The sequence below is a fragment of the Talpa occidentalis genome, unplaced genomic scaffold (genome assembly GCF_014898055.3).
Source record: "Talpa occidentalis isolate TD23 unplaced genomic scaffold, MPIMG_talOcc4v2.1 talOcc4.9, whole genome shotgun sequence".
NCBI lineage: Eukaryota > Metazoa > Chordata > Mammalia > Eulipotyphla > Talpidae > Talpa > Talpa occidentalis.
The window spans coordinates 58,059,822-58,072,625 of record NW_023605305.1 but is presented as its reverse complement, the minus strand read 5'-3'; the positions used below and the strand labels follow the sequence as shown (position 1 = coordinate 58,072,625).

Below are 12,804 nucleotides of genomic sequence, written 5' to 3'. Positions count from 1 at the left end.
TACATGGCTATGGCCACAGTGATAATCAAGGGATTGCACAAAACCCAGGCTGACCAACTAGAGCAATGAACACCAACTTTAGAATTTGTTAATATGATGTCACCCTAAAGCTTCTGGAGATGAAAAAAGAAGTTATTATCATGGAGCTATTAGTAAAGCCAACGCCAGAGAAAACAGAATAGAAGATATAATGGCACTAACTTATAATGGCATTGGTTGATCTCCTTTATCCAGTGAAAGCTGAAGCCCATTACCTTTGAAATTTTCATTTTGTGAGCCAATAAATTTCCCTTTTGTAACTGAAAGTCTACTCACTATCATACATGAATATTCCTTCAACTTTGCCAAAAAGTAAATTAAAATTTTATGATAACTATTATTTTCTTTATGTCAGATGCATACTGGGAATGCATCTTGTGTGATTCCACATGAGTTAAGAGGAAAAAAAAATTCTGTCTTGAAGAGATAACATTTGAGTAAAATCCAAGAACTAGGTAGGACCTGTACATGTGAAACACATGGCTAATAGGGAGATTTAGAAACCAAGGAAGGACCTGTAGAAAAGTTAGAGAAATCAAAGAAATACCTAGGATCATGGGCAGATGCTGTTCATAGGATATTGAAGTATTTAGCTACATCTGACTCATAGTATCACTGCAATAAATATTATTATCACTCTCTATTATGGATATATATGGCAAGGGAGAGGCAACCCAAGACCATAGAGGGGTCCATTAATCAGAAATCATTTGAGTGAAAGTAAATAAAACCAATTCAAATAGTTTAAACAAGAAGGGAAAAATTCCTTAAAGACTGAGAGGAAAGACTTAACTGTTTATCAAGAGAAATGGAACCATGGATTAGAACCCCATTGAATCATTCCTTGTACTCATGTCTGCTTCTCTTGATGTGTCAGCCTGGAAGACAGAAAGATCCACCTTATAAACAAAACAAAACAAAAAAAAATGATTGTTAAGCTGTAAACTACTCAGCACCAATTATTTCATAAGTAGGGGGGTCTATCAGCCCCAAAAGTTATAAAAACTCTCTGCTACTAATAACAGAAATAATTGCTTCTCTCGTAGAGATTGACCTTTTGTAGGGGGAAACAACTAAGAGAACAAGAAAACACCTACATAGTGACAAGTAGTGATAATTCTATGACTAGAAAGAGCAGAGTGTGTGGAGACTATTGAGAATGAGTGTGGTCTATATTAGTTGGAAGGGTCAAGGCCTTGTTAGACTTTTTAACATTTTAAAAAAGATTTATTTATTTATGCTTACAAGAGTTGGGGTGCAGGACAGAGATACAAGTGAGAGGATTTGCCACAGACATAGTGGGAGCAGAACAGGCAGATCCACTGAAATACACTGCTGAGGGGAGCAGGGGGCGAGACAGAGAGGTCTCCTGCACCATGTGGGTCAGCAACCCGGCCAGAGATAGAACTCATGCTGCGGATAGCTTCATAGTGCTGAGTCTTAACCCTTTGCACCACCAGGGAGGCCCTAGACTTTTTAACATTTTTTTAATTCCAAATATTGATGGGGGAATGTTAAAGAGCCTTAGGCACTAGTATGGTGATATAATTTAAGTTTTAGGGAAGAGTGAGCAAAAGAGAGACCTTTTAGGAGGCATTTACATTAAATAAAGACAACTTCCTCTGGGATAGGTACGGATGATCTCCAATTTACAATAGTTTGGCTTAAGATTTTTCAGCTTTATGATGGTGTGAAAGCAATGAGTTCATTCAAAGGTTAAGCTGTGATGTTCTGTAGGTTAGTTGTATTAAATGTATTTTTATCTTATGATATTTTCAACTTCTGATGGGTTTATGGGGATGAAGGCCCATTGTAAGTGGGTATTGCACTTCCAAGAGATCTGATTATTTTGTCTGTTGTCATGGAAAGCAGGTTCAGAGAAATGAGTAAATAACTCAAACTATTCTAGTGTCAGAACTGGGATTTATTGCCAGATCCAGCCCATATTTGAGTCCAGACTCAGCACTAGCATATTCACCAGCAAGTCTAAACTCATTAATTCCTTTGAACCCACCCCTCTATCTCCATGCCTACTCAGTTCTGATACCTAATACTGTACACAGTTCTAGAAAGACCTGTTGAGTTTATTTTTGTTTTATTTTGTCTTTTTAATTTCATTTCCACAAGGAAACTTTAAAGTCATTTCCAAAGGGAAACTTTAAAGTAACTCCTCCTGGCTGTCTGAGTCCAGCCTCCTCCCCAGGTGCTGATTGAGACTTCCTCCATGCTGGAGGGTGGGGGCTGTTTCAGGGCTTTCTCCTCTCCCTCACCTAACCCCTAACAGAACTTTGAAATGAAGATTAAATCATAAAATCTCATAGAATTTCTTGGACTTCCTTTCCTTTTCATATGCCTCTCCATGGATATTCAAAGGGCTTACCTCAATAGGTTGTAAATCTACTTGGTGTCTGCAATCTGGGTGATTTCACAAGCAAGAGAGAAATTCTTCACTCCGGGGAATCTGGGCCTCCCAGGACAAGCTGCCTTGAAGATGTGTGGAAATGGATTCTCAGTCAATACACAGGCCCCCCAACCCCCACCCCTAGCCTGAAGGGAGGAGGATGGAGTGCAACACTGCTGCCAGTGGAAAGTGCAAGAGTGCCACCCCCACTGCGGAGCAACAGCCTAGTGCACAGTGCCTGCCCCGCAGAGTCTCAGTTTCCTCATCAGAGCCTCAACAGTGTCTTAGGCCCCACAGGGCACCAGGCAGAGAAGATGCTGGGTACATGTTTATTAGATGAATGAATTATTGTCTCTGGAAAAGAGATCATAGATACCACACAATGTTGTTGAGGTGATTAAATGAAGTAATAGCACGTGGAAATTCCTAGAGAGAAAGGACACAATAAAGAAAAGGGAATTGCTTGCCTGTCTCCCTCTTTCTTCTCTCTCCTTCCTTTCTACCCTACTCCCCTCCCTCCCTTGCTCTCTATCTCTGTTCCTCCCTCCCTCCTTCTCTCCTTTTTAGCAGGAGACATCCCTACCTTGCAAGCTGACAGAACATCTGAGAGTGCAACTTTTCAAAGCAGGCCCCTACAGCCAGGGAGTCTTAACTTTCCTCCAGTCACGTGCAGGAAGATGTGAAAGCTCAGGATGAGATTTCCCTTAGTGTTTCCCACAGCCTGTTAGGGGCCCATAGACTATAAAACCAAACTGTTCCTTTGGCATTTCCTCCTGGATTACTTCAGGAAGAAGAGGACACCAGGAACTTTCTAACTTGGTTTGCCAGGGGAAGCCTCAGAGCTGACATTTACCACCACCACCTCCAGCTCCAAACATGAAGAATGGTTAACTAAGCTACACTAGCCACTCTAAGTTCTACTTGTATTCATCAACACTAGCACGCGCACTGTTTTAGCCTTTATGGCTGAACTGTATTTTTATTAACTGCTTTATAAAATTGCTCATCTCCACTACCACTCATTGCTTCACTGAGATAAAAGATTGTCTTAATCATCTCTGTATTAACATCTGACTTATAATGGGACTCAAAACCCATTGAATAAATCAGTTTATTTAATGGGCAATATATAAGACTCTGATATGTAAAGATGAAGAAAGAAATGGTCCAAACTCAAGGAACGGTGCGAATGTTCAGGGAAGACACTTATGCATAAACAAGTAGCTGTCATTTTGTCACATATTGATATAGAAGCCAGTATTTACTGTTAGTCAGCCAATCATCATTTACACCTTAAAATAGATTTAGTGCTATAATGGAATCATTTTTACCAGCAGGAACAGAAAAACTGCCATAAGAGTTAATCATTTTGTAGATTACATTATGCTGATAAAACCAAACTAAACTGACATGTTGCCAGATGATAACATTTCTACTAATGTTTCATTGGTATTATTTGTAGAATGGGTGACAATGTTGCCTAGAATTGGGATGATAGACATAAGCCAGGTTTAAAGCTATCCACATTAAATAAAGCAAACAAGCAAGCTACCCATATGCAGAATCATTCCCAAGGCCTCCCTTGAATCTCTGCTTAATGATTTCTCTTTTCCCTCCTCCCACTCCATCACCATCACTATGAAAATAAATCAGAAGTTCCACATCCTGTCAGAAGCCTGCTGGGGAGCTGTCTATCTACTTCTTACTGCTCTCTTCCTTTGAGGTTTCAATATAATCTTAAATTACCATCAGCTCTAAGAGGAAAAAAAAAATCAACACTATAAAACATTGAAATCCATAAGGATTTTTCAGTTGCCTCCTTAGAGATTGGGCCTACAGTTCAGAAATGGACCATGACGCAGTTACACACTCCAATTTTCAGCTGGGGACTCATAACTCACATTCTGACCTGTGATAGATCACAGGAGAGCTTGTACTACAAGGGGGCATGTTAAATACAAGACATGAAAAAGTAATAACAGTGGATTCTTCCCTCTGCAAAACTAATCAGGCATCCTTGGAAGACTTGGCATCTTAATAGCAAAAAGGAAAAGAGCCACTGAGGTACCCAGACATGACAAGCTTGTGTAATCTCACTCCTCTCTAGTAAAAGTTGGCTTCCAGCATAGGTCCTGCCTCACAGTAATGGACAACAATGATAGCGAATATCAAATAAAAGCTTGCAGCTAAAAAACTATCCAGAAACCTGGCCAAGAACAATAATCTATGTCATTCTCTATCACTACAGGCACCAGATACTAACACATTTGCCTGACAGCTCCTGTTGTGTTTCACATCAAGAACATTCTAGTCTTAAGCTGGCAGCTTTTCTGGGAAATAAGCAATTCACATTTGATGTAAGAGTGTCTACCTTTTTATTGCTTTCAGTATGCCTCCTCTTGACTTCCCATATTTGCATCATGGTAGATGCTGTCTTCCCTTCCTGCTTAGGGACCACTCCATTGGCCTAAGCTAGGCAAAAATTTTAAGAATAAAACTCAGAAGTAAACTTAATCAAGGAGGAGAAAGACTTATACACTAAAACTACGAAATGTTGTCTAGAGAAATTAAAGAAGACGCCAATAAATGAAGACATCCATGTTCATGGACTGGAAGAAATAATATTTATAATGTCTAAACTACCTTAAGTGATATAAAAGTTCAGTGCAATTCCTATCAAAACCCTAATGACTTTTTTTTTTTTTTGCTAAATAGAAGAATCCATCCTAAAATTCTTATGTTACATCAGAAAACTCCAAATAATCAAGGCAATCTTTAAAAAGAAGAATGGGGCCTCCCCTGGTGGTGCAGCGCTTGAGTGCTGGGCTGTGAAGCTGCCTGCAGCCTCTGCAGCGCCAGTTCAATCCCCAGCCACTGGCGAGGGTCCTACATGGCACTACAGACCTCTCCTGCCGCGCCCGCTGCTCCCCTCAGCAGTGTATTTTGTCAGTCTACCTGATCTATTCCCCGCTCTGGCTCTGGTGAATTCTCTCACCCTCCCATGCTTCTGACTGTACCCAGTGCTTGTATAAATAAATAAATCTTTAAAAAATAATAGTAAAAAAATAAAAAGAAGAATGTTAGAGTTCTCATACTTTCTGGCTTCAAAACATATTACAAAGCTACAGTAATCAAAACAGTACAGTACTGGCATAATAGCAGATATAGATCAACGGAATAGAATAGCATAACCAGATATAAACTCTTGTGTCTGTAATCAACTCATTTTAAACAAGGATATCAGCATCATCATACAAAAATTAGCTCAAAATGTGTTAAAGACATATATATATGAGCTTACACCAGAAAAGTCTTTTTTTTTTAAGATTTATTTATTTATACAAGCACTGGGGTACGAGCCAGAGGTGTGGGAAGGTGAGAGAATTCACCAGAGACAGAGAAGGCTGCAGAACAGGCAGAAGGACCAAAGTACACTGTCAAGGGGAGTAGCAGGCGAGACAGGAGAGGTCTGCTGCTACATGTGGGAATGTCCCTGGCTGCCCGGCAATCAAACCAGTGCTGCAGAAGCTGTGGACAGCTTCACAGTGCTGCGCTCAAACTGCTGCACCACCAGAAAGGCCCCACCATACAATTCTTAGATGAAAAGTTTAACAATGTCAAACCTGCCTTTGAGTTCTTAGATATAACAGCAAAAGTACAGATAACAAAAGAAAAAATAAATTGGATTTCATTAAAATTAAAAATGACTGCATGAAAGGATACCATCAACAGAATGAAAGGGCAACTCACAAGAATGGGAAAATGTGCAAACCATATGTTTATAAAAATTTATAAAAAATTTATAAAAATTTCCTAAAACTTAACAACAACAAAATGAAATGACCTAATGCTAAAATGGGCAAAAGACTGGAATGGATATTTCTCAAAATTATATGCAAATGGTCAATAAACATATAAAAAGTTCCTCAACATTAATCAGCAGGGCATATCAAAACACTTTGAGATAGTGTTTCACACCCATTAGAATGTTACCAAAAACCAGAAAATAGCATGTGTTGGCAAACAAATAGAGAAGTTGGAAATCTTGTGCCTTGCTGGTAGGAATGTAAAATGATGCAACCGCTGTTGAAAACAGTATGTCAGGTCCTAAAAATATTGAACATATAATTATTATATGATCTAGTAACTCCACATCTGGGTATATCCCAAAAATTGAACAGATATTTGTATACCCATGCTCTTAACATTATCCATAGCATTATTCACAATAACCAATTTGGGTGGAAAACATCCACAGTGGATGAATAGATAAACCCAATATGGTACATACATACAAAGGAATATTATTCAGCCTTAAAAAGAAAGGAAATTCTGACAAATGCTCTAACATGGATGAAACTTGATGTAGGGTAAGGTAAAAGTATCAGGCTTTTCTGCCCTCCCACCATTAGGACAGATGACAGAACCCTGCGGTCCTGAATGCATGCCTAATGGCGGGCACCTGGAGTAGGGTGTGGGCATAGGTAGATGGGATTCACCTGGGCTGAGACTGGGCTTTTAAGGGTGGCATCACAGGGACGCCAGCAGAAGAAAAGAAGCAGAGACGCAAAGAGAAGCAGTAGAAAGAGAGAAGCAGAAGCTGAGAGCAGAGAAGCAGAGAGAAGGCCGGAGAACCCAGGAAGAGTGAAGACTTGCTGGGGGCTGGGAGGCCTGCCAGCCTCCCGGCACCCCTGCCTGCCATGTGCCTGGTAATCCCAATAAAAGCCTGCAAAAACCACTGAGGGCTCCAGGACTCTGACTCCTCCCTTACCCCCGTCTGCTGGATCAGAAAACCTGCTCAGTGGCTCTGTCCTGCCCCTACACTTGAGGATATTAATCTAAGTGAAATAAACCAGTCACAAAAGAACAAAAAATATATAATTCTACTTATCTGAGGAACCTAGAGTAGTAAGATTCATAGAGACAGAAAGTAGAATGGGGACTGCCAGGGGCTGGGGGGAAAACAGGAATGGAGGTTATTGTTTAATGGATAGAGTTTCTGTTTAAAAACATAGTTTGGAGATGGATAGTAGTGATGGTCACAAAATGATGTGAATGTATTTAATGTTAATGAACAGAACAGTTAAAATGGTTTAAATGGTAATTTTATATCTTTTTACCACTTTTTTAAAGACAACTTTATCAGCTGGGAAGAAAAATTTACTCAGGCTATGGCCACACTTGGACAGGGACAAATTCTGAGAAGTTTGAATCTTTATCTTGAGATACAATTTCCCCTAATATATCTGTATCTTGTGATTATGTGATTTTGACTTTGCAGGATACGCATGCCTTTAATGAGTTCTATTTTGACTAGGTAGGTTAGTGGATGGCCAGAGCGAGGTAGCATATTTCTTTTTACAAAGACTTTACGAAGAACATTGTAGAATGACACAGGGGAATTCTAGAGAAAATCAGTCTCTTTATAGGGGTGGGTGAGACTCCTCTTAGAAATACTAAACCCAGTCATAGAAGATAATTGCTGAAAGAGTCATATAAATAGTCCAAGTTCTCTTTAAAAAAAAAAAAAAAGTTGTTTATCTAAGGAACAGAAGAATAAAAAGGGAAATCCTGCCTGAAAGTATGGGAAGGGTAACGCACATTCACTAGCTACACACAAAGCAATGCATGGGCACATACATTTTTCTCATGGGAACAGGTAGCAGCCTACCTCCTGAGAAGCCTGACTGGCAGGCATCAGCTTTGTGCCATCAGCAAGACCAGCCTCTGTCCCCAGCATTGCAGCTTTGACACATGATGTATCCCCACACTGACAGGAAGCACACGTCTCAGGAGCTGACTCACATTACCTCCATTCACAGGATAGATGTAGAGGGAAGAGAAGGCCAATTCATGAATTTACAGTGAGATTTATAAATAGCAAGGCTCCAAAAATTCTCAGTCATTTTAGCCAATACTTGTGTCTCCCCTTAAATCAGTGTGGGGAGTCAAATATTGATGAGAATATTGGTGAACATGAAATCAGGCATTCAGTGGTTACTGACATCAGACTAAAGCAGTTGTTCCTCAAACACCAAAAAGTTCTATTTTATTATGCAGTTTTGCCCTGGCCATGGATATAGCTTCAAAAATGCCCAGGTGGTTTCACTGAACAGCCTGGGAAATGAACCACTGGGGTAGTATATGCTGATGTCACACAGGGCTAGGCGCTATTTGCCAGATACCCTTTGGTGAGGGCCCCCTCTAAATCGTGTTTGGGTATTACATTGTCTGCTCAGACACTCTTACTAATGGGTGACAGCCCCATTTTTTCTTCCAAGTGCTCATTTACAGAACAGGACATCACATGACTTGCCTAAGATTATGCAGTTAGAGTCAGAATCAGGCTGTGGGGACTGTTGTCTAAGATTGATTTGAAGGAATTTAGGTTCTCACAAGTCATGTTGGCCCCCATAATTTGCATGTGATCTGCTTTCATATCTGGAATTATGAGTTTGTGGGGACAGACAGAGTGATCTCAAGCTGAGACATACTCAGAGTAACTGAAGTCGACACAGACCAGGCTCCCCTCCTCTGCACTCTGCCATACTGTGTGTGTGTTCACCTCTCCCATGCCAACCAGTTTAGATAATTACACATCCATTTACCTCCGCACCCGTCATTTCCAGAACATGCCAGGCTCATAAATAAGTACTATTTATAAGTTATGTTAAGCTTCTATTACTCAGAGAAAGGTCTGAACTAAAGAGTTCAGTAGAGGCAACCAAAGATGTATGTGATGGGAAAGTTTCCATCTTCGAGGCCCTGTAAAGCTGGCTTGGCTCCAGTCTCTGAGGCTATCTCACACACCTGGAGAACATTAGTGTCTTAGCGGGTCATTTTCCACCTCCCCCCACACCCATTATTAGAGGGGAAATAGAGAAACCATCTTGTTCACATGAATGTAATATAGTATGTGTGCATTGTTTAGGTGTGATACACTTCTAAATCGCTATGACAGCAGAATTTTATAAAGAATAGCCCCTTAAAGATCAGAACTGGACACTCAACTGTAAAAGGTACAGTAAATGTGTCATAAGGAATCTAGGTAACTTCAAATCAGTAACATTTTTTTTCTGTTTCATACAAGCTACTTATTTGAAAACTGACAAACAAAATGTCATCTAGTACTCCAGTGTTTATTAAATAGGGTCAGGAAAGACAGCCCAGTTACACCTTCTCACTGGTGTTTGATTTGATGGACCAGGGAAACTGCAAAATTTTGGAGAGTCTTCAAACCACCAAAGCAAGATTAGATTTTACTCCAAATCATTTTTATATAAAATATGGTCTCATTCTAAATGTTTGAAAAATTAGTAATTCATGAATGGCATGCATGGTAACTGTCAGTTAAACCGACTATTCATTCTTTTGCTTACCATTTATGGCATTATTTTTTTCTTCCTATTTAGGAGTTCAGCCCTCCCAAAGAGTCACCTCAGGTATGTGTGACTGATGCTGAGAAGTTTCAATGTTTCATTTTGTTATTTTTCAAAAAAGTGCAGAAGTACATCCTATTACTTGCTTTAATTCTAGTTTTTCTATTGTCCTCATTTCAGAATGAAAATCTTTAAATTATTTTTAATTTAATTTTTTATTAAATAATATTAGAAGGTTGTTCTTTAAATCAGAATTTTGTACACAATGACTTGGTGCACTGAAATGGAGATAAGCATTATTTTCTCCATTTTAGGACAAGAACAAGGACTATGCTTTAACAAAAGAATTCATCTTCTCCAATTCCTGCAGTTAATTAAAATGCTTTGGTTCAAAGAGAAGCAGTAGACCACATTTTTGAGTCTTCATTACTCAAAGGGCAGTGTGAATTTGGAAGATCAGGGATTTTTTTTTTTTTTTCCTTTTCCATCTCTCCGGTCTCATTGGCACAAAGGCAAATACTTAAAACAGATTAACTTGAGATAGATCTCAATAGCAGTCATATAAGATTATAGAATCAAAGAAATCTAGAATTGGGAATAATTAACAGGGCATTTAGTTTAGAGATTGCACATATGTGATGGGTAATATAATTCCTCTCACCCTCATCTAAGGCAGAATGAATTATTAAGCCTAACTGTGGCCCAACAGATGTTTTCTAGACAATGCCGCCAAGCAGCCATTACCATGTAACTAGTTGCTAGGGAAGCCACTATAGCAGATAAACTAATCATCTTATAGTATGAGAACTTTGAGGTCCATGAAGATGAGCTGACTGAATGAAGGGTCACTCAATGGGTGACAGAGAAGCCCTATTTTATATTGTAGGATAGATGATGGAACCCTGTGGTCCTGAATGCATGCCTGATGGCAGGCACCTGGAGTAGGGTGTGGGCATATGTAGATGGGATTCATCTGGGCTAAGACTGGGCTTATAAGGGTGGCATCATGGGGACACCAGCAGAGAGCAGAACCACGAGAAGAGCAGAGAAGCAGAGAGAACACCAGAGAATGCCGGAGAGCCCAGAAAGAGTGAAGACTGGCTGGGGGCTGGGAGGCTGGCAGGCCTCTGCTGGCACCTCTGCCGGCACCTCTGCCTGCTGTGTGCCTGGTAAATCCCAATAAAAACCTGCAAAAGCCACCGAGGGCTCCAGGACTCCTCCTTTACCCTGTCTGCTGGATTAGAGAACCTACACTGTGCCCATTCCTGCCCCCAACATATATCATATAAAAATCCATCCGCCTATGAGTATTCAATCAATTGATGATGCCCCAGAACCCAGCATGGGCACATAAAATCTATCCAGGATGATTTTTTTCTACTTGGAAAGACAGATAGCTTCCTATGGCTTCAAGAAACACCACAGAATAGCTAGAGCGAGAGCAGAACAATAATGTTCCTCCTCCTATCCCCAGGGCAGGGGATAAAGTGGAAAATTAAGCTCCTTCCACAGCCTTCAATTGTGGGATTCTTGAAAATATCCCACAAGAGAGGGGAGAAGGAAGGAAGATGTTACCCCCACAAGCAGCAGTCCAGAAAAAGTGGTACCATTATGCTTGTTCAGGGACCCCAAGAAGGGTTTGGAAGTTCTTCAGAAACTAGCCACTATCTAAGGAAAATTTTTCATTGTCTAGTCTAGAGTTGGTGGTAATGAAATGACTTGTTGGGGTGGAACTTTGATTCAAATTTGAGGGATTGCATAAGAAGACAACAAGACCAGGGCTTTGGCTGTAAATTGTTTCTGAAAGAAGGGATCCTAGGCAGTTGTTACCCCAGCTCCAGAGAGGCTAAAGTAGGCTTGACTTTGGCTATAAATTGTTTCTGAAAGAAGGGATCCTAGGCAGTTGTTACCCCAGCTCTAGAGAGGCTAAAGTAGGTTTGATTCCTCCGGGAGGGTGTGACGTGGGTTTGGCAGCGAATGAGCTACAGCTGATTGAGTTTCTCCTGCTTTTCCCTTTGAACTCAGGGTCGGGCCTGCCATTCCTGTAATTGGGAGTGAAAAATGGTGTGCTGTAAAGCTCATGCAGGGAGCTCCTGGCGTTGGGTGCTTTTAAAGGACTGGGGGAAATGCAGCAATGGACAAAGGCAGATTTTGAGCATTTTGACGTGCTTTCTCAACAGAAGTGGACTCTAAGATGTAAACATTGGCAGCAGTCTGAGGCACAGGGAGAGAATTAGAAGCAACTGTGGAGAAAATGTGGAAAAACTTTAAAGGTAAAACCAAATTTCCCTTCACAAAAGAGGGTGAATGAGAAAATTTTTTCTAGCTGAGATAATTGTGATTCACTCTTTGAGTTAAACACTCACCTTTCCTGAGAATTCAGTGATTGGCAGTTGTAATGGCTATGGGATTGAAGGAAAAGGAGGGAGTTTCCTTAACCATTTGACAAAGGGCAGCTGTTTATAGGCTGCCTGCGGTATTCCATGCCAATTAATGCTCAGCCTTTTGGTTAGTAAGATACTTCTGTCTGAACCTCAGTAAAGGAACACTGATTCCATAGACTTAAGTCAGTTCTCTGTCAGTAGGTTCGTTGGGAGGATGTCTCTTTCATCCATGTTGGAAGTGCCATAAACTAATCAAATATGCAAATGGGACTAGGGTATCTCTTGCTTTCGCAGTTATTTTTATGGCAGTATTATCATCTGCGGAGCACATCCCAATTTACATACACCCCCTGCCGCTAGGTAATCCTCCAGCTCACTAATGAAAAGAATGAGGTTCAGAGAAGTCAGGTCCCCAGCCCAGTAATCCACAGTTAGTGAAAGTCAGAGTTGAACTCAAAGGACCAGTTTGCCTAATTCCACAAACCTAGCCCTAGACCAGGGTGCTAATCCAGCAAGTTACAATCCTTCCGCAGTCCCATTATGCAGATGGATTGAATAGGAGAAACCAGCACTTTGTAATAACATGAAATAAAATAGAAAG

At 40.4% G+C, this 12,804-nt stretch overlaps 1 long non-coding RNA gene across 2 annotated transcripts in view; it reads left to right on the top strand.

Moving 5' to 3' along the window:
• The window catches only part of LOC129145148 (uncharacterized), a 36,687-nt gene extending 24,612 nt beyond the window's left edge, over positions 1–12,075 (top strand). The window contains exons 2-3 of one of the 2 annotated variants that reach the window (XR_008550282.1): positions 9,853–9,882; positions 12,000–12,075. This is a non-coding gene — a long non-coding RNA (uncharacterized LOC129145148). Of the gene's footprint in view, positions 1–9,852; positions 9,883–10,133; positions 10,211–11,999 lie in introns of those variants that run through there. The other variant, XR_008550281.1, reaches the window with a different exon arrangement.
• Positions 12,076–12,804: the final 729 nt, after the last annotated feature.